The following is a 19,156-nucleotide window of genomic DNA, read 5'->3' as shown; positions in this document are numbered from 1 at the left end:
GAGTACCAGTGCAAGACACCATACCTGGCCAATCTTTTTTTATTCATTTAAAAAATATCTGTGGGTAGAAATATGATTTAGAGAAATATACATAAAGTATATAATCTAAGTATATTTTGAAAAATTGCAGGTTCTGAAAAAATCATCTGAGTACACCTGACAGGAGGACTGAAAACATAGGGGTCATCTTCAGAAGAATTTCAAATGCCATTTTCCATGCTAGTTAGCTAGCTAGCTAATCCCTCCACATAATACATACTACATAGCTAATCCTATCAAATTTCCAAACCATTTTCTTGTGCTAGTTAGCTAATCCCTCCACATACTACTCCTAGAGACCCTGCAATGCCTTGATGTCAGCACAGTCCCCTGGAATCCTGGAGTGTGGTCTCTGGGAAGGAAGAAAAGGGCCCTAGAGTTTGAGCTGGACAGCCCTCAGCTCCTGGCTCAAGTCACTCAATAGTTCCAACTCTGTATTCTCCTGTTAAATAGCTACCTTTAGACTTTCTGTAAGAAGCAGGAGAAATAACATTTGCAAAAGTGACAAAACACATCTCTATCTGCAATCTAGACATTCATTCTAGCAGTAGCCAAAGGCTGTGATCACCTTTGCTTTGTTTTCATCCTTTATGAGTGTACTCTATAATTAGTGCTTTTAACACACAAACTCACTTAACATTTACAACAGTAGGCAATCCTATTATCCAATTTTACAGAGGAGGATGTTGAGATGGAGTGAGGTGAAATAACTTGTCTAAGAGCGGGCATTTAGCAAGCAGCCAAGCAGGGCTTTGAACTTGGATGGTATGGTTCCGTATCATGCTATAGAGCCTCATCTATATCCAAAATACAGCAAGGAGTACACAAGTATGCATCTGGTTCCTTTTAGGGTTTTATCCAAGTTTTAAGTTTTTGTCCAGGCTTATAAATATTGAGCTATGAAACTAAAGGTGCCTTAGAGATAATCTATGAGTCCAACCCCTTATTTTGCCAAGACCTCACTAAGGACTGGACAGGATAAATGATAGACCCACACCAAGACAGAGATCTTGGTAACAGGGATGTGGCAGGTCTCCTGATTCAGTGCTTGTCCCATTCCACTGTGTAACTTCTCTAGCTTTACAGGAGATAATTTAACTTATTGTTAAAATCACGTTCATTTTAAAATAAATTTTTAGATAAAATTCACATAAAATTCACCCTTATAAAATGCACACTTCAGTGGTTTTTAGTATGTTCGCAAATTTGTGCAACCATCATCACTATTTAATTCCAGAACATTTTTATCACCGCAGAAAGCAACCCATGCCTATTTGCAATTACGCTCTATTTCCCCTCCCTCCAACAGTTAGCAACTTTCTGTCTCTGTGAATTCATCTCTTCTGCACATTTCATATACATAGAATCATAAAATAGGTGGCCTTTGGTGTCTGGCATCTTTCACTTAGCATGTTTTCAAGGTCCATCCATATTGTAACATGCATCAGTACTTCATTCCTTTTTATTACTGAATAATATTCCATTGTATGGATATGCTACATTTTGTTTATCTGTTTATCAGTAGATGGACATTTGGGTTGTCTTCACATTTTAGCTACGATGAATAATGCTGTGAGCATTCACATACAATTTTTCTATAAACAAATGTTTTTAATTTTCTTGGGTATAGATCTGTGAGTGGAATTGCTTGGTCATTGGTAACTCTGTGTCTAACTTCTTGAGGAACTGCCAAATGGTTTTCCAAAGTGGTTGCACCATTTTACATTCCTGCCAGCCACAGGTTCAAATTTTTCTACTCCTAATCAACACTTGTTATTGTCCAACTTTTTTATTGTAATTATCCTAGTCATTGTGAAATGGTATCTCTTCGTGGTTTTGACATGCATACTCTTAATGACTAATGATATTGAGCATCTTTTCATGTGCATTTGTATATCTTCTTTGGGAAGATGTATATTCAAATCTCTGACCAGTCTTATTTTTTTGTCTTTTTATCATTGATTTGTAAGAGTTCTTTTTATTTCTGGATACTAGACTCTTATCAGATACATGATTTGCAAGTATTTTTTCCCATTCTGTGGGTTGTCTCTTCAGTTTCTTGGCAGTGTTCTTTAAAGTTCAAGTTTTTAATTTTAATGAATTCCAATTAATCTATTTTTCTTTGATTGCTTATTGCTTTACATGTCATTTCTAAAAAATGACATCTAATCCAAGGTCATGAATGTTTTCTTCTAAGAGTTTTATAGCTTTAACTCTTACACTTAGGGCTTTGATTCATTTTGAGTTTATTTGTGTATATGCTATAAGGTAGGGGTTTAACTTCATTCTTTTGCATGTGGATATCTAATTGCCCCAAAACCGTTTGCTGAAAAGACTGTTCTTTCTTCACTGAATTTTCTTGGTATCCTGTTGACACATTCACTCTTATATTAAAATAAATACCTATTCTCTGTGAGTCAGAATGAGTGAGTCAATTGTAAGTTTGTTGTATTGCTTTTAAAACTGAGTAGATCATAAAAATGTCTCTGTTGTTTCATCTATAAACTGAGGGTGATACTACTTTTTGGTAGCATAATTTAAGGTGTAAAATATCTTGCTGAAGGCAGAGGGCTAGATCATATTACCTCCCAACAGATTGGACACTAGCCTTAATTGTAAACCTCAATTGATGCCAATGTGGTTGAAAGACTTTTGAGTCTGACCAACGTAGATCCAAATCTTGACTCCATTACTTACTAACTGCATGACCTTGAGCAAGTTAGTTCTTTACTTGGGAATTGGTTTATTGTGAGGATTGAGTAGGATAATGTATAAAAATATTTGACAAAATTACTGAGATTTATTCATTCATTTATTCATCCATCCGTCCATCCATTCATTCTGGAAAAACTTACTGAGTGCTTTAAAAAGCTAAAATAAATTGAATAGACAAAGTCCCTGCTCTTATAGAGTTTACTTTGTCCTGGGGACACAGATAATAAGCAAATAAGTCAATAAATATATAACATAGTATCAAGTACAGATAAGTATATGAGAAGAAAAATCAAGCTGATTTTACAAAATAGAAAGTGAGTGTAGGGTTCTTATAGATAAGATATTGAGGAAGACTTCTCAAGGATGGTGATATTTGAGGAGAGACCTAATTGAAAGGAGGTAATTGGCCTCTTAGATCAGGGGGATGAGTGTTCCAGACAAAGAGAAAGTGGAGAATTGACAGTAGAGGGCAAGAATGAAAGCAGGGCTGTTGCAGTAGTCAGTAGGTGAGAGAATAGTGCTTGAAACAGGAAGTAATGAGACATGGTGTGATTGGAGTGCATTTGAAGGGAAGACCATCAGGTGTTGATTGTAGGATGCTTCATTGTTGGATGACTCTTAAAGATTTAGTTTAAGAAACTGGCTGAATGAAGATGCTATTAAATGAGTTGGAGAAGCCTGGCGAAGAGCATGTTGGGTTGGATGGGCACAGAGTTCTCTTTGGGACATATTAGAGATTCAGTTGGAGATCACAAGCCACTACAATACAAGTCTGGAGTTCAGATGAGAGATGGGATTTTTAGAATGATCAGGATATATTTAGTGTTTAAAGTCAGGAATGTATGAGGTCACCCAGTAAATGAGTGTATACAGAGAAGAGAGGAGGACAAGGAATGAGCCCTGAGGCACCACCACCTCAGAGGTCAGCAAGGGAAGAATGTCTCTAAGGAGACTGAGGTGGCAGGAAAATCAGGAAAGCCTGATATCCCAGAAGACAACTGAAGACAAAATTTCAGGAAGGAGAGACTGATCACAAGTGTCAAAAAACTTCTGGGAGGTCGAGAAAGAAGATGGCCAAGAAATTATCATGAATTTGTCAAGACAGATGTCACTGGCACCCCTGATGAATGTGGTTGCACAGGAGTGGTGGGGACAAACGCCTGATGAAGGGGGTTCAGGATAGAGAGGGAGATGAAGAAATGAATGCAGTGGGTAAGTCCTAGCAAGGTGCTGTAGTACATGCTCAAGAAATATTATTAAAGCATATAATTGGAGATCGAATTCAGAGGCAGCACAATAGCTTGGAAAGAGCACAAGCTTTGAGTTCAGCTCCTAGCAATATCACCTACTTGCTGTGTGACAGCAGGCAAATCACTTCCTGAGTCTCTGGGCCTTATTTTCCCACATTTATAAAAATTATAGCAATTATAATACCAATCACACAACATTGCCATGAAGATTATAGATAACAAATAACCTATCCTGGGACAGCTTCTGGCATGTGATAGTCACACTACAAAGTGGAAATCTTATATTACTAAATTTATTTATTTACTAATCAGAACCAAGATTGCTTATTTCTACATTGCTTATTATAGATGAATCCATAGGCTTTGTAACCAGATGACTGGGAACACTTCACAAAACAGGAGGAGTCATTTCTGTGTTTTGAAGGCTGAATGGAAGTTTTTTTTGGTAAAGAAGAAGTGAAGGCATATTTCTGATAGAGGAAACCACATGTGAGAGATAACAGGTGTGTCAGAAGGCTGCCTGAAGAGAATTAGAGAAGATTAGGTTGGAGAGGAAGGCAGAAGGTAGAGTCTGAAGACCCTTATAAACCATGCTAAAGTAAATGTGATCTTTATGTAATCGTTAAAAGATAAATTGTACATCACGACAGTGATTTCCATTTTATTATCAGAGCTCAATGCTTCCATAGATCTGAGTTTTAGAGTTTACCAGCTAGAAGAACCACTTGGTAAGTAGAATGCATGACAAAACAGTAACCCCTGTGCGCACCTTAAAGGTAAATTTACAACATTTTGGGAGCATCAACCACTGCTCCCAAAATGCTGGTTCCTGGATAGCAATCAGATAAAACTGATGATTACATATGAAAAAAATGTTGTGTAGGATTTCCAACTGACATTTTTGTTTATTATGAGATTTTTACCTTTTTACTTTTTGATGTTTAAAATGTCATTTATTTTAATGAAATGGTGATGATGTTGAATGCTTTGACCTAGCAAAATTAAAAGGTAGTTAAACTCTAGTGTTACTCTTGAACTTTCTTTTGAAATTATTCTCATCTGTAAAATCCTAAAGTCTGGGATCTTCTGTCTTAAGGTACATGAAACCTGATGTCTGTAAATATTGGTTCACTCAATTAAGAAGGCATCACAAAGAGTTTCTATTTACCATTGCTGTCCGTGGATGCTAACTCTGCCAATTAAGGGTCTTAAGGGTCTTCTCACTCTGGGGGCAGCCATTCAAATGTCCCTAAAGAAAGTTTCTATATATGCACAAAAATGTGAGGTCTGGTATATGCAAATAAATTCACAGCTGTGCTCTTTAATTTTGAATCCCAACCTCTATTGAAAGAGACTGACCAGATGCTCAGATCAGAGCATACTGAATATTCCTGCTAATCTTTCTCTCTTCAGTGGAAGGATTTGATGAATTTGATGAAGTGGAAAAGTGAGATTTTGCCAGGAGCTTTCATGTGCTAAATCAAATTTCTATAGTTTTACTTCACATTTATGCTACAAAGACAGGTATCTGAGGGGAACTGTGTTTTAATGAGAGTAAGCTCATTTTAGTTTACGTTACTGAAGATGAGCATCTGTCTGTTCCTTGACAAAGTATTTTGCAAAGTGTTTTCTGTTATTTCTCTCCAAGGATGTTACAGAGGACACACATCATCCAGATCTTATGTACATTATAACTTCCAATGAAAAAGTGCACTCTTCCTAACTTTTTTTTTAAAAAAGTGTTTGTGTGTCATTTGTTTTGGCTTTGTCTCATTCTATAACCTAAATAATTCTTAGTCAACCACATGTACTCTCCATAGATTATATTAGCAGGTACAGAGATTATAAAATACATCACTTCCAGTCTTAAGAACTTGATTGCTCATTATTAAATAGGTGGAATAAAGCACCAATGCAAGCTAGTACTGGGGAAGGAACCCAGCTGTGGTGTTCTAACAGACATGGGTTTGAATTCTGGCTCTACTGCTTAGTTTTCTGGTCATTTCTTTGTCTGTAGCATAGGGATAATAACACTGATCTCATTAGGTGCTCGGTTGTATTATTGGTTGTTATAAGAATTAAATGAGACATTGGTTTCATTCACTTATCAAATATTTATGAAATGTCTGCTATATGTATAAAAAATACTTAACAAAGAGCCTAGAATATGGTATTTAATCGCAGTTGCAATTATTTTGGCTTTTCTTCCATGTCTTGATTCACATAACTGGCCTTCTGCTATAATCCCTTATGCCAAAGTCCTTATCTTGATAACACATCTAAGCATTTCGTCATTGCCCATGACATTCCTACCACCGTGGCTGTAGTCCTGCTCCAAATCACTATTGGTGCCCAGGAGTAACTGTTGACTCTTGCCTGCTTTGTCTGTTGCCCTTGAGTTAGCCATCACTGGGTTTTGCCCACTATGGAGTTTCTCTGATGCCACTATCTCTGCTGGACTTTGGGTACCTATCCAGTACTTATCCCTCAGCTTGGGCTTGGCCTGACAGCTACCATAATTAGATTTGCTCTCATCTCATTCCTTGGAGAGGGGTCTCTCTCCAGGTGCCAGCCCTTACCGGTATTCCTCCTAATGTCACAGTTAACTATGCCACATCTAACTCTAAGGATTCAGGCACTGATGGCAGGGTTGACTTACTGATGGCAGTTACAGATGGCATGTGACCACAGCCATGTGTGTGATGGAGATACATGGAAAAGGATGAAAGTGCCTAACTATCATATCAAAGATATAATTATAGAAAAGATGGAGATTAGCCCAAAGAAGGTCAGAGAGTATTTTAAGGGGGTGCAACATGGTATCTGTAAATGCTTGGGAAAAGACGATGATGAGTTGTTTTGCTAGGCAAAAGTAAGAGGTTTCAAAAAAGGTCAGGTAGCTATGAAGTCAGTCAGCTAAGGAGAGTTTAATGATTGCCCTAGAGTAAGAGGACTTGGATTAGAGTATTGGCTCTGCTATTTATTATCATTATGATCTTGGTCATTTCTAGTCTGTCAACATCAGTTGTATTACTCATTTAACAAAGTGAAGGAGTGGAATTGTGCTACATGCAGCTGAAAAACATCAGCTTGGGGTTCTGTGGGAGCCAACAAATTAGAGAAAGGTGGAGTTGGGACAAGTGGATTGTGGAATGCTCTCCAGAAAAGAGGATTCTCAAGAGAATGTTTAAATCTAGGTAGAAATTCACCAGAGAATGGAGAAAAGGGAAGATGCTCTGGCAAGGGTCAGCATCATATGCGAACTTTCAGGCATGAAAGATTAGCAAGTTGGAAGAGAAAGAATTAGGACCATGGATGCCAAATCAGGGTGCCTGAAGGACATACAAATGGAAATATTCAATGGGATTGGTGGCTTCTGCTTATTGAGTTCCTGTTAATTTTTAATTAATAAAGCAAGCATTTATTAATGCTACATTGTAATAAAATTTCCCCTTGGATAACACATTTTTTTCATTCCAAATATCCTGTTTACTAAAAGCAGATATCTACAGCAATGCACTCATGATAAATTTTAAAAAATTCCCATCAGTAATACTTTAAATAATGTTTACTTTTACTGGATGCTTATACAATTTCTATTTGGGTGTGTCCCCAACAATCTACAATCTTTCATATCCAACAGCAAAATTGGCCATTTTCTGAAGAGATTAAAAGCCAATTATGGGCTTGGATTCAGAACTTCAGTTCCACTAAATAGGATCCAAATGTTTTGGAACTCATCACAGTTGGCTTAGAATTGTTATCACCTAGGAACAATGTTATTACTTAGGAAAAGAGTTCAAGTAGAACCCTGGTAAATCTGGCTCAACAAATGGACCGTGCTTTATGGAATTTTTGTTGTTTATTATTACAAATGTTGTTGTTACTTTGATCTGAATAAGATGTTCTAAAATAAAATTTGTCTCTGTGTCCAACAACAGGTCCTGGCATACTCAATCAGCAGAGTTTCTGTTTGTTTTGATTTGCAAAGGAAAGCCATGTTGCCACATGTCTACTCAAATAAATTCACACCACCATCTACACTGACTCATTTAGAAGGAGCAAGTCCACAAAGCAAAAATTATAATATATATTAGAAAGTATTCGTGCCAAACACATCGAGAATGAAAAATGTCTCATTTTTCTCCTTATTTTAATGATATCATCTTTTGACTTTTACCTGCATCCCGAGTCAAGCACAAATGTGGAAATGTAGAGTCACACAAAATGAGAGGATGGGGGTGGGGTGAGGGCAGAAAAGGCCGGAGAAAAGGGGTGGAGCAGGAAAGGCATGGGTTAGTTTCTCTAGATAGGAATATAGGCACAAAACACCCCTGACAAGGGAATTTCAACTTGAAAGACTATCTTCCCCAGCTAGGTGGCATCTAGAACCCAGGATTGCCATTCAGAGAAAAGGAAAAAGAAAATAAGAGAAACAGGAACATAACGTTTTGTCCCGAGGACACAAGGACTTGTTTCTCTTTAATAAATGCATGGGTTTAAATATGGAACCTTGTATTTTATAGTCAAAGCAAATGAAACCCTAAGATAAACAGTAAAAATGTTTGTTGATTACATGTTACTGCAGCTTTTATGTATATTGTGTAAAACAAAACATGGATATTTCATGAAATGCTTCAAGCACAACTTTCTAAGGAAAAACAACCATTTGTTCTGACACAAACTGCATATCCAATAGGTGACAAATCCTGTAGCATTAATTTTTTTTCTTATAGAAACAGCATTAAGTGTTTTTTGGGAAATGAAAGAATTACACTTTCCCCACCTCCCTGCCCCCCGCTTTAACATACAACTTACTGGATAATCCATATGCAAGAAAAGCATCTCTTGCCTACCAAGGTGCTTCCCACCTATGTTGAGAACAGGACTTGGCCCTGCCCTTGGCCTCATCTCCTCTCACGGCTGCCTGCCTTCTCTGAGCCATGAGCTCTTGAATGTCTCAGACTTTGTGCTTTCATCTCTGTATCCCAGAACCAAAAAGGAGCCCACTAAATATTCTGTTTTGACTCAATAAACAGAGAGATGGATAACTTCAGACTACAAGTGATGAAATATGTAAATAAGATTACAACTAAAATATATAGTTTACAAAGCACTTTTAATAATCTGATTTATACTCAAAATCATGGTGTAAGGTAAACATCTCCTATCTGCATTTTGCAAATAAAGAAACAGAAGCTCAGAGAGATTAAGTAGGCTTCCGAAGAGCACAGCTGATGAAGTTGGTGAGTTGGGATTTGAACCCAGTTCTTTCCTAAAAATCCATGTCATATGCCATAAAATGATGTTTTGGTCAACAATGGACCACATATATGATAGTGTTTCCGTAAGATTATAATGGAGCTGCCCTATACAGGTGCGCTCTTTTTATCTTTTTATTTTTAGTTTTATTTTTTTGAGACAGGGTCTCACTCTGTTGCCCAGGCTGGAGTGCAGTGGTGCAATCATGACTCACAGCAGCCTTGACCTCTCTAGCTCAAGAGATCATCCCACCTCAGCCTCCCGAGTAGCTGGGATCACAGGTGCATGCTACCACACCCAACTATTTGTTTTTTTTTTAAGAAATGGTGTCTTATTATGTTGCCCAGGTGGCTCTCAAACTTCTGGGCTTAAGTGATCTTGCCTTGACCTTCCAAAGTGCTGGAATCAAAGGGGTGAGCCACCTCACCCAGCCTATCTTTTATACTGTATATTTACTGTACCTTTTCTATGTCTAGATGGACTTAGATACATAAATACTTACCATTGGGTTACAGTTGCCTGCAGTATTCAGTATAGTAACATGCTGTGCAGGTTTGTAGCCTAGCAGCAATAGGCCATACCAGATAGCCTGGGTGTGTCATAGGTTCTACCATCTAGGTTTGTTTGCAAACTGTGATGCTGGCACAATGATGAAATTGCCTAAGGACACATTTCTCAGAACATGTCCCCATCATTAAGTGATGCATGACTACTTTCTTCTACATCCTGCTGCCTCTGAGAAGTATTATACACAATGAGTAGAAGGTGAAAAGATTATATATTAAAATTCAATATATATACTGAATTTTATTCAAGGTGAATAAGAAAGCAGTCTATTTTCAAAAAGTTCAGAATATTAATGATATTTCATGAATGCCCACATTCATTTGGTTTGTTATTTTTTTATAATAAAGGAGAAGAACCAGCAATGCAAGTTTTATATCGCAAGAGAGTTGGCAGTGTTTTATTAACCTTCCTGCTTAGTTGCCTTCAATGATATAATTACTGCTATTTATCAGTCTGTGCAGTTTTCCTGAATTACAGCCTAGAGTTGTGTAACTTTCACTTATAAAGAAGAAGGCTGGAGGGTGCAAAATATTCTATTATAATCCTATGAAAATATTTTGTAAAATATGTTTCCCTTTTGCAATCCCCTAATTATTTCTTTTCCTGCAGTCTTGTCTTAAACTCATTGACAGCCGGAAGAACCACCAGCACCTTTGCTAGCAAAGGGGGAATTAGGGCCATCAATGCATCCGGGAGGGTGTCAGCAACGTGGTCTCCCAAGAACCAAGTGAGCAACAGCTGCCTGCTGCCGTCTAACTTGCAGTTGAAAAGAACTCAGTGTGGCCCTGTATTCCTAACTATCCAAACACTGGGAAGAAGAAAGCCTTTGCAAGTCATTATTCTCTATATATACATCCACTTTCTTCTCTTAGGAGAGCATGATATCAATAGACCCTACATAAAAGTTGTAAAAAATGAATCAGAGATGGAGCATTCACAGAGCTAGATCTAGAAATGTGATTCCATAGGAAGGAAAAACACACAGGAATAGGTGGGTCAGAGCTTAAGAACACATATTTTCCCCATCCCCAATCCCTCTCTTGGAGGTAAACCTTTGACTCAGAAGAGACTCTGTACCATACATTCATTCCCAGTGGAGAATATCAGTATTTCCTGCTGTCTTTTCTGCTATAATATTATGTGCAGTCTAAGAAACGTTGCAAATTCTACAAAACTATGGCAAATGTCCTGAGTGGGACTAAGAAATCCTGAACACAGGGCAGTTGTTACAGATTACCAGTGCTTTATAGGGTTCTCATTCAGTGTACAGTATTTGAATGAAACAGTAGTTGAATACGGCTATTCTCTCTCCTCTCTCCTCCTTGCAAACCTTCTGCCTCAATAGCGAATTCTGTGCTTTGAAAGTGTTACCATTGCACCAGCTTCTCTCCTGCCTTCTCTTGGTCATGACCTTCATCCTGAGACATTAGTTGGTCAGGTGTCTCCTTGCATAGAGCTAAGAGCTGACTCACAACTCCAATTTTCATTATTACCCTGATTGTGAAGGCTTTGACTTCCCTACTTCCAGCTCTGCCGCTTTCTCTGGGCCCTGGATATATTGCTTGCGTCCTCAACTCGCTAATTTCACTTCAAACTCATTATGAGTTCAGAGAAGGAAGAGTGGTTGTATCATCCCAGGAGGGCTCATGGAGGAGGCAGGGCTGGAGCTGTCATGTTAGGTTTTTCTCTATCAAAACCTGGCTAGAGCTTTTATATTAAGAAAATGTATTGAGTTATTGGAATTTAGTGTCATGCCTTGTACACATCCAGTGTTTCTCATTAAATCTGAATTGCTCATCTGAGGTCAGTATTAAGTCCACAGAAAGTTGTGCTTGTTAGAGAATCACAGAATAATGTAGTTTATGAGAGAGCCTACTAAGAGGCAAAGTGCCCATCAGGTTCACTGGGGCTCTTGCTGACCTCAGAGCTTGGAAGAAGCTCATAGCATGCACTTACTGTGGGCAGACAATGATCAGGTATGCTATGGGAGGAAATGGATATTCCCATGAGACAAATCATGCTTTACCAAGACATCTGACTGGAAATTAGAAAACAGGCTGGGCGCGGTGGCTCATGCCTGTAATCCCAGCACTTCGGGAGGCCAAGGCGGGTGGATCACCTGAGGTCAGGAGTTCGAGACCGGGCTGACCAACATGGTGAAACGTTTTCTCTACTAAAAATACAAAAATTAGCTGGACGTGGTGGCGGGTACCTGTAATCCCAGCTACTCAGTAGTCTGAGGCAGGAGAACCACTTGAACCCAGGAGGTAAGGGTTGCAGTGAGCTGAGATCATGCCATTGCTCTCCAGCCTGGGCGATAAGAGCAAAACTCCAACTCAAAAAAAAAAAAAAAAAGAAAAGGAAAAGAAAAAAAAAAGAAAGAAAAGAAAAAGAAATTAGAAAAATAAAATAAACAAGTAATTAGTGGGGTTCAAGTTTATCTCATGGAAGAAATGCAGATACACATATTGATAGATGTTTTTCTAACACTTAAAAAATATATATATATACTATAAACCCTATATTTGTGTCTATTTCAGGCATACTGGCCTCAAAACACTCTTCAGCTCTATTTTCGCCATGCACTGTCTGTACACCACTTATATGCAAAGGAACATTTTAGTTAGAAGAAATAGTCAAAGGAAGAAATAAGCAACAGCTAATTGGGAAACAGACATTCTAAAACCATGATGATGATCATTTTCAGAGGAGATAGCCATGATTTAATTGTTCTTTTTCCAGAAACTACCAGTGGAGTGTTTTGCCAGGTGTCCTGAAGCAAATGCTACCACAAAGCTCCACGTGGAGCAGGACTCCTGTCTCTCCAAATATAGCCCCTTTGTGTTGAAGGCCAAGAAATCCAATGATGGAATGAAACAATGGAATTCTGCCCAGAAACTTTTATAAATAATGATCCCTTTGATAAAAATTGACTAGTAAGGAAACCACAATTGCTCTTTTAGCAGTAATTGTTTAAGATATTTGATTATAAATGAACAACACATGGTAGTCTGTGACCAAAACTATTCTCATTTATTTTTTAAATTTTATTTTGTTTTATTTTAAGTTCCAGGATACATGCGTAGGATATGTAGATTTGTTATATGGGTAAATGTGTACCATGGAGGTTTGCTGCACCTATGAACCCATCACCTAGGTATGAAGCCCCACATGCATTAGCTATTTATCCTGATGTTCTCCCTTCCCTCTCCCCCACTCCCTGACAGGCCCCAGTGTGTGTTGTTTCCCTCCCTGTGTCCATGTGTTCTCATTGTCCAGCTCCCACTCATAAGTGAGAGCATGCTTGTTTGGTTTTCTGTTCCTGCATTAGTTTGCTGAGGATAATGTCTTCCAGCTCCATCCATGTCCCTGCAAAGGACATGATCTCGTTTCTTTTTATGGCTGCATAGTATTCCATGGTGTATATGTACCACATTTTCTTTATCCATTGTATCCTTGATGGACATTTGGGTTAATTCCATGTCTTTGCTATTGTGAACAGTGCTGCAGTGAACATACATGTGCATGTATCTTTATAACAGAATGATTCATATTCCTTTGGGTATATATATACGTAATAATGGGATTACTCGGTCAAATGGTAGTTCTGCTTTTAGGTCTTTGAGGAATTGCCACACTGTCTTCCACAATGATTGAACTAATTTGCATCCCCACCAACTGTGTAAAGGCATTTCTTTTTTTCTGCAACCTCACCAACATCTGTTGTTTCTTGACTTTTTAATAATTGCTATTCTGAGTGGCATGAGATGGTATCTCATTGTGGTTTTGATTTGCATTTCTTTAAGGATCAGTGATGTTGAGCTTTTTTTCATATGTTTGCTGGCAGCATAAATGTCTTCTTTTGAGAAATGTCTGTTCATGTCCTTTGCCCACTTTTTTCTTCTTTCTTTTTTTTTTTTTTTGTTTCTTTTTTGAGAAGGAGTCTCACTCTGTTGCACAGGCTGGAGTGCAGTGGCACAATCTTGGCGCACTACAACCTCCACCTTCTGGGTTTGAGTGATTCTCCTGCCTCAGCCTCCCGAGTAGCTGGGACTGCAGGCATGTACCACCACTCCTGGCTGATTTTTGTATTTTTAGTAGAGACAGAGTTTCACCATGTTGGCCAGGCTGGTCTCGAACTCCTGACCTCAAGAGATCCACCCACCTTGGCCTCCCAAAATGCTGTGATTACAGGCGTAAGCCACCATGCCCAGTCCTTTGCTCACTTTTTAGCGGGGTTGTTTGTTTTTTTCTTGTAAATTTGTTTAAGTTCCTTGTAGATTCTGGATATTAGACCTTTGTCAGATGGATAGATTGCAAAAATTTTCTCCCATTCTGTAGTTTGTCTGGTCACTTTGATGATAGTTTATTTTGCTGTGCAGAAGCTCTTTAGTTTAATTAGATACCATTTGTTAATTTTTGCTTTTGTTGCAATTGTTTTTGATGTTTTTGTCATGAAATCTTTGCCCATGGCTATGTCTTGAATGTTATTGCCTAGATTTTCTTCTAGGGTTTTTATAGTTTTGGGTTTTACATTTAAGTATTTAATTCATATTGAGTTAATTTTTGTATAAGATATAAGGAAGGGGTTCAGTATTAATTTTCTGCATATAGCTAGTCAGTTTTCCCAGCACCATTTATTAAGTAGGGAATCCTTTCCCCATTGCTTGTTTTTGTCAGCTTTGTTGAAGATCATATGGTTGTAGATGTGCAGTCTTATTTCTGGGATCTTTATCCTGTTCCATTGGTCTATGTATCTGTTTTTGTACCAGTACCATGCTGTTTTGGTTACTGTAGCCTTGTAGTATAGTTTGAAGTCAGGTAGCTTGCTGTCTCCAGCTTTGTTCTTTCTGCTTAGGATTGTCTTCACTATACATGCTCTTTTTTGGCTCCATACAAATTTTAAAGCAGTTTTTTCTAATTCTGTGAAGAATGTCAATGGTAGTTTAATGGGAATAGCATTGAATCTATAAATTGCTTTAAGCAGTATGGCCATTTTCACAATATTGATTAGAAGATTCTCATTTTTATGTGTGCTTCCCAAAGGAAGAAGTGATGGGTATAAGATAAGCACAGAAGGATTAATATAAAATCTATGATCTTTACACATATCTCAGACTTTAGTAGATATAGGATCTACCTCCAAGATGCAGATGGAGAGAATGTGTGCCAACTTTTAAACTGGATCATAAGGCTCCCCAAATACCTTACTGCTTATCCTCCAAATGGATGGCAAGACCTGCCTGCAGGTTTCCATAGAACCCTGTGCTTTAATATGTCTTAAGACTTACAGAGGGTATTATAATTGCTGTTATTTCTTGTCTACTCCATGCAGGGAGAGTCTATGCCCTTTGTTTCTTTATGCTCAGTATTTAGTATAGTTCATAGCACATAGTAGGTACTTGCTAATAATAAACAAATCTTGATTCAGAAGGTATATGCTTATTCTGTATAAAGTGTCCTGCTAGTTACCGTGGAGGACACGGAGATGTAAAAGATATGAGACTCTACCTAATCCAAGATTTATCTCCAGGCTTATATGGAACATTTCTGCTTAACTCATTCTGGATTTTTATCTGTCAGTTCTTCGTGTGCTTAGTGACTGCAGTAAAGTAAGTGCTCATTAAATGTATGGTGAAGGAATGAAGAAATGTACCTACCTGGCAGTCTTGATTAATTTGACATCAAAAGCTTGGGACTGCTGTGGCTCATGCCTATAATCCCAGTACTTTGGGAGGCTGGGGCAAGAAGATCACTTGAAGCCAGGTGTTCAAGACTAGCCTGGGCAACATAATGAGACCTCATCTCTACAACAACAACAAAAGCTTGGGGCTAATAGCTCTCACTGTATGAATGAAATCCTCCAACCTCTCACAGGCTGTTTCCTCAGCCAGTTGTGTTCAACACTCTTAATATTTAACTGCAGCATGGATCCCTGAAGCAGGTACTAACAATATGGATTTTGTTCACCATTGCATTCTCAGCCTCGAACCCATGGTAGATGATCAGTAAATCTTTGCCAGATGAATGAAGTTGTTAATGTTTCCTTTTTAGCCTATATAGAGGAGATGCTAAAAGTAAACAAATAACTATGATGGAAAATAAAGAGTTAAAGAGAAGTAAAACAAAGTGTTTTAGGGGGTTCACTTGTGGGCAAGGCAATGTCTCGTGGGGGTAAAATATACTTGTAAATAAAATGTATCAATTTTTATATTATTTAGGGTAGATCTTAGAATGTCAGAAGGTGTGGCTATCAGGGAGGACATTAACTTATATATTTTTAAAACTCATGCATTAAAGTTACAGAATTCTTTGATTCAGAGATGTGGAGTTTAAAAGTTACATAGAATTCTTATCTGTATGTCCACAGGGAAAATCCAGTATTTTAAAGGGTTTTTATTACATGGAATGTTGACAGATGTTTCTTTTCAAGATTTAGAAGTGAAGGGCTTCAAAATCTAATTATATGAAATTAATGTAAAGCACTAAAACACATTCCTACAAGAGTTTAAAGTGTTTTGGTATCTGAAAATAGACCCTATGTCTTTTCAGAACTAAAAGCCATCTAAATGAATAAACTCTTTAAGAGAAATAATTTTACTTTTAACAATAATTATATTTAATATATGATGTAAATAAAATAGAAACCATCAAAGCAATTCCTAAAACATTTGCTAACCATGTAGACATCTATGGCTCAGTAACAAGATCTAAAACCTCAGAAGTAAGGGCCTTCGGCCTGTGCTGTGTCTGCAGTGAGTGGATTTCATAACGTGGGAAAGTCCACACAGTTTTCTTCCTTGTTGATGAAAAAATGAGCTACATTAGAAAATTGCCTTTCATTGTGCCAAGTCATCTGCAAATCTTGTTAAAATGTAGGCTCTGATTGAGTAGGTGTAGGGTGGGGCCTGAGATTCTGCATTTCCAAGAAGCTCCTGGTGATGTCACACTGCTGGTTCTTGACCTCACCTTGAGTAATGTAGAATTTGAAGTCTCCTAAGAGTCCTGCTGCCCCAGGGTCCTAGGTGAGGTTTCCAGGGTTCTAGTATGAAGACCTTGTCATCAGACATCAACTGGGATGATGGTTCAACTACAGAAGGTGTCTATAAGACCTTCTCACTGAGTGTGCACAGTGCTTTTCATTCCTTTACCACTTCAGCTTGAAGGAATAATCTCCCTGATTGTCTTTGACATACAGCCTACTCCCTTCATCTCCCCCTGTTTAAGTGCCAGAATATAGTGGTACTGAAATTCCAGTATATAACAGAATATACCTTGTGTGACTTCAGGCTCTTTGAGGAACCTGGTCAGTACTTGTTACATCATCTGTCAATCAAAACTTCTGATAATTTACTGAGCCCTACCATATGTCAGAGGCTCTCTGTATAATGCAAGGTATGTGTCACTATCATTTATTTTGCAGATGAGGACACTGAAGCTAAGACAGATAAAGTGAAGTCTAGGGTCACCCAGCCATGAAGAGGAGCCAGGTTTTGAATCATAGTCTCACTGGTGCCCAAGCTTTGGTCTTTCTGATATACCACACTGCCTCTCTGAGGGAGACACTAGGCTGGATCAAGAGAAAGGTTCAAAGATGTGCGTGGGATATTGTGGGTTTCAAGAAGTTTTTCATATAAGAGCAATAAGAGATGACAAAAAAGCAACACAGAGTGAAAGGCCCAATGACTATGCCAGAAATAAGTTTCATGGGAATGAGGAGGAAGGAGGAGGTGGCGTACACATGAGGGGCCTGGGAAGGTATCCTAGAGAAGGGGGCCTCTGAGTCAGGTCTTGAAAAATGAGTGGGAATTGAAGGAGTGAGAAGAGAGCCTCACAGGCTGTGAGAGCAGGGGTGGACTCTCCTTCCAAACATGAATGATTTCAAAGGTTTTTAAGGTGACAACAAGAAAGGCTACCATGATGGGCCTTTAATGCCAGACTGAAGAATCTGGACATTGTCCTTTTACCAGTGGGGGAAGCTCTTGATATTTTAAAATAGTATCAGAATGATATTGTAGAAGGAACAATATATCAGAACTATACTTTAGGAGATTAATCTGAGAGCCATATATGCAAACAACTAGAGCAGGAAGACAGGAGGTTAGTTTCCTCATCTGTAAATTGAAGAAAAAACAGTAACTACCTCATAGGTTTGTTTGTAGAATTAGATGAGATAAAGCCAGGCACAGCAACTCATGCCCGTAATTCCAACATTTTGGGAGGCCGAGGTGGGAGGATTGCTTGAGTGTAGGAGTTCAAGACCAGAGTGGGCAACATGGCCAAAAATACAAACATTAGCTAGGTATGGTGGGGGTGGCACACGCCTGTGGTCCCAGCTACTTGGGAGGCTGAAGTGGGAAGATCACCTGGGCCCAGGGAGGTCAAGGCTCCAGTGAGCCATGATCACGCCACTGCACTCCAGTCTGGGCAACAGAGTGAGACCTTGTCTCAAAAAACAGAAAAATTAAATTAAATGTAAAAATTTGAAAGAAAAGAATTAGGTGAGATATATGTATGTAAAGCCCTTAGCATAGTGCCTGACACATACATGTTCAAAAACGTGAGCTATCATTACTTCAGCATTCTAGTCATGATGGTGAATGAGCCCAAATTCTGTATTTATTTACATTTAACAAATATTATTGTCAGTTCTTCATTTTAGAGTCTCTTAGTACAGTTCCAGGCCATGGAAGTTACTCAGCATCAGGTAGTGTTGCTGTTATCATCATTATTTCCCTCTTGCACTCTTCCTCCAGGTAGGTATGAATTTGTTTCATCTCTTCTCTGACTTTAATTATTATCAGGGGGTACAATGACTTTCCTTTGCCTTAATGTTGCCTCATTGCTTGTGTCAGTCCTTCCTCCTTTAATTCTACTCCAATTATCCATAAGAAGCCTTTCTGAACATGCTTCCTGCCTGCAGGCACAAGTATATGAAGGAAGGGCTATAATTCTGAGAAAAATTTAAGAAGAAATGGGCAAGTCCAGTCTTTCTAAGAAAAAGAAACTCAAGGTGGAGGCCGGGCGCAGTGGCTCACACCTGTAATCCCAGCACTTTGGGAGGCTGAGGCGGGCGGATCACGAGGTTAGGAGATCGAGACCATCCTGGCTAACACGGTGAAACCCTGTCTCTACCAAAAATACAAAAATATTAGCCAGGCATGGTGGGGGGTGCCGGTAGTCCCAGCTACTCAGGAGGCTGAGGCAGGAGAATGGCATGAACCCGGGAGGCTGAGCTTGCAGTGAGCCAAGATCACACCACGGTTCTCCAGCCTGGTCAACAGAGCGAGACTCCGTCTCAAAAACAAAAGAAAAAAGAAAAA

At 38.6% G+C, this 19,156-nt stretch overlaps 1 protein-coding gene and 1 long non-coding RNA gene across 5 annotated transcripts in view; both read left to right on the top strand.

Annotated features, from left to right (window-relative positions):
• STARD13 (StAR related lipid transfer domain containing 13) overlaps positions 1–19,156 on the top strand; it is a 575,282-nt gene that overhangs the window by 354,472 nt on the left and 201,654 nt on the right. The window lies entirely within an intron of this gene.
• LOC129136814 (uncharacterized) overlaps positions 1–19,156 on the top strand; it is a 40,074-nt gene extending 20,918 nt beyond the window's left edge. The window contains exon 2 of the long non-coding RNA XR_010150647.1: positions 1–19,156. This exon is cut by the window's left edge and continues 12,212 nt beyond it. This is a non-coding gene — a long non-coding RNA (uncharacterized LOC129136814).

The sequence above is a fragment of the Pan troglodytes genome, chromosome 14 (assembly GCF_028858775.2).
Source record: "Pan troglodytes isolate AG18354 chromosome 14, NHGRI_mPanTro3-v2.0_pri, whole genome shotgun sequence".
NCBI classification, from domain to species: Eukaryota; Metazoa; Chordata; class Mammalia; order Primates; family Hominidae; genus Pan; species Pan troglodytes.
Note: the sequence above shows the minus strand (reverse complement) of the source record. Positions and strands in the feature narration are given on the sequence as shown.